Source organism: Portunus trituberculatus, chromosome 47 (genome assembly GCF_017591435.1).
Source record: "Portunus trituberculatus isolate SZX2019 chromosome 47, ASM1759143v1, whole genome shotgun sequence".
NCBI classification, from domain to species: Eukaryota; Metazoa; Arthropoda; class Malacostraca; order Decapoda; family Portunidae; genus Portunus; species Portunus trituberculatus.
Window position 1 is genome coordinate 29,098,612 of NC_059301.1, and position 5,000 is coordinate 29,103,611.

The following is a 5,000-nucleotide window of genomic DNA, read 5'->3' on the forward strand; positions in this document are numbered from 1 at the left end:
GGTGAAGGGATGGTACAAGTCACGGGGATGATTGTATACATGAATCGAACATGAAAGAGAACCAGCCTGCCACCAGATTGGCACCATTCCAAGCACACCTATCCATAGAACGGCAGATTACCCTAAAATTACCCTAGTTTATGCATTACCCTAAACACTACCCTAAGAAGGGTCCAATTACTCTAGTTTAGGGTATTTTACCCTAAAATGGAAGCACTGCTGTGCTGGCGGGCGGAGGAAGACGGGCGGCGGGAGGCGGGAGGTGGGAGGCGGGTTGGGGGGTTGCTCCGTGGTGAGTGTTGGAAAGGAAAGGCTCGAGCTTAATGCTTTATGCCTATCGACTGCACAAGGGTCATTAAGCCTGACATGTCGCCTTGTGGCCACCACCAATTTCACCAAGTAACTGCCGTGGGTCAGGATCGAACTCGCGCCATCACGGCCAGGAGCCGACACCTTTACCATGGAGCTGCCCAGGTGGAACACACCTTGATTGACTTGGTTCGGGAGCAGTCACCACTGTGGAAGAACTCACATGCCAATTATACTTCCTCAATTATTTTAGGGACAGCTCCTTGAGCAACTTGCTATATTGGCTGCTTTTTTCTCTTCTAGGTAACCATTTTCGTGTAAACATCCTCCTCCTCCTCTGCTGCTTTACTTTATTCTTCATCTTGCAAAAAAAGTACACAGACTCCCACTGCTAAAATAGCTCGGCTAATGGCATTCATGCTTGGTGATTTCACTTCTTCTGTATTTGTTTTGTTGTCCTGTTGCCACGACTGGCGTTGTTCTTTCTTTAGAGTTTAGATGCGAAACACTGGCGTTGCCGGTTGTCTGGCGGAGGTGGAAGGTGGCGCCCAAACACAATAGAAAGAAAGTTAGGGAAGTTACCACTTCCTCCATTATAAAATGTGTGACAGCACACAACACTATCTACAGTCCTTGCGAGAAACTTGATTACCCTATTTTTAGGTTACAATAAATCATTTTTGTATCTTTAGAGAAAAATGTCCCTCCTCCACTACACACTTTCCTCTCTCCTTCTCTCTCTCTCCCTCCCCCTCTCTCCTTCTCCCCCTATCCCTCTCCCCCATTCCTCTCCCCCTCTCCCTTTCTCCCTCTCCATCTCCTTCTCTCCCTTTCCTCTCCCTCTCCTCTCTCTCCTCTCCTCTCCCTCTGCCTATCCCTCTTATCTCCCTCTCCCCTCTACCTCTTTCCTCTCCTCTCCCTCTCCCCTCTCCTCCCTCTTCTCCCTATCTCTCTCTCCTCCCCATCTCCCCCCTTTCTCTTCCCCAATTCTCTCTCTCTCTCTCTCTCTCTCTCTCTCTCTCTCTCTCTCTCTCTCTCTCTCTCTCTCCCAGTGAAGAAATATATGAATTCTTTTAGAAATAAAAGCAAGATAGAGAAAATTTTTTTTGAGAAGATAGGCCTCCTATATTATAATGCATGGATGGGTGGAGGATAAATTCATGGGAGTGAGGTATGTTGATGTTGAACAGGTACAGTCAAGATGTACTAGACTAAGAGGTGAACGCACTTCAGTCTTGAAATCATTGACGTAGCGCGGGAGGCTTTTAAAACCCAGAATCGTGACGTCAGCATGTCAACCAACAAGGACAAAATAATCTTAATTGTGGAATATAGGTGTTCCGCATATTTCTTTTATTTGAGTGGTTATCTTTTAGCATCTTGGTTACTATGTTTAGTAGATATAATGCCACTAACTGTATTTTACGTTTCTTAGTGATTTGCAAGAAAATATGGGGATATGCCACCACCTCTACCATATGTTTTAATTTAAACTACCACCACATACTTACAATATTTGCACCTCCAACTTAGTATTAGCTTCACCAGCATCTACTGTGATCGTTTCACAAGCATAGCACATACCACTTACTTTACTAGAACCACTACCATACCACATTCTTCACTAGAACCAAGATGTATTAGACTAGAACCACCACCACTTACTTTACTAGAACCTAGTATTACCACCACCACCACTTATTTACTACAAACACCACCACCACTTACAAAATACACAGTTTCTTACCTTTAAATGCTGGTGGATGGCCGATTCCCTGGCATCTGTGTCCTCGTGATGGCAGATTCTGATCAGGAATTGCATCCTGTTTTAAATTTCTCACAGTTCGTGGAACTGGCAAATTTAAAAGCTCGTACTTCAGATTTCGTTCAATCTGGGCTAAAATGTCGTTCACAAACCACAGCATACTTAATATTAATATGGTCTGAACGGAATCACTTATGGATCCACTGTCTAGCAAGGTTATCATTAGATGGGAATTTATGGTATCTTAGGTTGCTGTCCTTACCAGGTGTACATCCAAATACAGCGCACACTCTTGCTTTACCCATTTAACTATTAATATCGTAATACAAAGCCCGTGAAAAGTACACAATTGCTGATGAAATCTGTCACACGTGAACACACCACCACAACACTAGACGTAAACAATACACATGGTGACGTCAGCGGTTCCAATAATGCCGAAGTGCGTTCACCTCTTAGTCTAATACATCTTGGGTACAGTCATCCTTTAACCATCCACTGGTAACAGATTCAGAAGTGAAAACAGTTATCATAAGATGCATCTCACTGTCACAGACCTATAATTGGCTAATCTCAAAGAGAGGGACGGTTCTCAAGATTGCAAGGAAAAAAAGGCGTCTACTTTCCTTTCACATGTAATTATTACTGCACCAAGAAAGTCAGTTTTTTGTGTGAATATAATACATTCCTTTTGTCGAAATATTTCCACAAAAATATGTTTTGTAGCCCAATTTTTATAAAGTATGTAAGTACGAGGGGCCTTGTGACTTGAGGATGTTTAGTCCTCCTTGCTCGGATCGACTTCCCCTCATATTTTGCATTATTACATGTTTATTTGTGGTAAATCTATATTTTCTTTCCAGTTAAAGTTGTAGGAGACCTAATTCTACTGATGTGTGTTACCACAATCACTATGTGTTATGGAATAATTAAGAAACACAACATTAAGTGAAATTTTCGGAGCGGACATGAGCCTCGTCCCTTAGGAGGTGATGGACTGATCGATTATGACCAATATATTAGTAAATAGGAAACATTACTCACTAAAAATTTGCCTGGAGCAGCATGAATCATTCCTTTCTTTACCCTATCAAAAGGAATGTGAAACTCTCTGTATTTATTTAGAAATAAATGAAAGTGCGTGATGGTATGTCGGTATTCTGCGGAGCTGTGCCTGTCGGAGCTATTTGGAGGTTTCAGACATTCGATAAATAATACATTATAAGATTACTGATGATGTGTTATATATGTTCATAATAGCAAATGATGATCGTGCTTACTCTGGCTAGGACATCAGCTCCATAGATCTTTCTATCCACAAGTATGAGCAAAGATGACAGAAGGGTGTGGAGCCCAGTGGATATTTTCGCACTATTTGGGTTACCGTAGCAACAGTGGACATATTAAAAAGCTTGTTTGTAAAGAAATTTGCTATTAGAGTAAAACTGATACTACTGCATGCATAGGTAATGCAACTTATCGTCTACGTGTATTTCTAGTAACAGTATTAATATTAGTCGGTGTAACTGCATGCCTCCTCTCCTCCTACGGCTTCGCTGCACAAAAATGGCTTTTTTCTTCCTCTCACGCCTGTTCTGCCCAACTCCCTAATGCAAGAATTAACCAGTACTCTCAATCATTCATACCTTTCTCTGGTAAACTTTAGAACTCCCTGCCTGCTTCTGTATTTCCATCTTCCTATGACTTAACTTCTTTTAAGAGGGAAGTTTCAAGACAGTTTCCCTGACATATGGCTAATTCTACTTTAATCTATATATATAATAAAACTGGCATTCCAAGCGAATCTTTTATTTTTTTTTCAATCTCTTGTTGTCCTTGGCCAGTTTCCCCTCGTGCATAAAAAAATCAAACAAACAATATCACAATGCCTCACAAATGAAAATATTTATTTGTAAACCACAGAACGAGTGATTAATGCTAATATATATCCTGGAAAACAATGAATGCAGGAAAGAGAGAAGGTAGCGATCAGTAAAGAAGGAGAAGAAGAGAAAGAGATGAGAAAGAGAATGGAAAAAATACACTTCTTCCTCCACAAGCTGACCAGCTTTAGTTTCCACTTCAATACTGTTTCTATGTAGTATCTACGAGGCAGAATAGCAGCAGGGCAATATTTAGTTCAGTTTACCTTTCAATATTTGTTTTCTACGTAATCAAAGAGATGGAAAAACGGGACATTTAATTCAGTTCCCCCTTCAAAACTGTGACATGAATCACCTAACAGTAATTTAAGCAACAACTGGAGTATGTTAAAGCACTTAGAATAAGGAATGGCATTAAAGAGAATAGATTTTGAAAAATATCATAGTATGGCCAACGAATAATGAAATGACACCGGTTTTTAAAGGTGTTTCTTTTTTATGGTTCTAGTGGCAGATTAACAGCTTTTCAGCATTACTGACAGAAGAAGATATTATGTTAAATGTTGCAGTTGAAGTAACAAGGAGTTTTAATGGTGTCTATATAGTTCTCATTACATATAAAACCACATTTATGCATTATGGAGAGGAGAAACTCTCTTTTCAAAGAGCTCTAGTTGAATTGACACGGGTATTTAAGGCCATGGATGTCACCCCCATACATCAGCGTGAGCAAAGATAACACACGCACCACCACAACGGCGGTCGACAACACATGAGGTAATTCCCACAAACGGTTGCGCACACATCACGTGTTACCTTATATCTCCTTCCCCTTGCCTCTTCGTGCCTCCACACTCACCTCACGCCCTCCCTAGCACCTCACTTACCACCTCCCATCACACGCTCATCATTCACCAGTCCACCCCGCACCTGCACCAGCATCCACCACCACCACCACCACCTCCACCACTTCCACTACAGCGCGAGTGACTGACTAACTGACTGACTTCACCACGCAGGCTTATGGCATGGCATGGCGACAC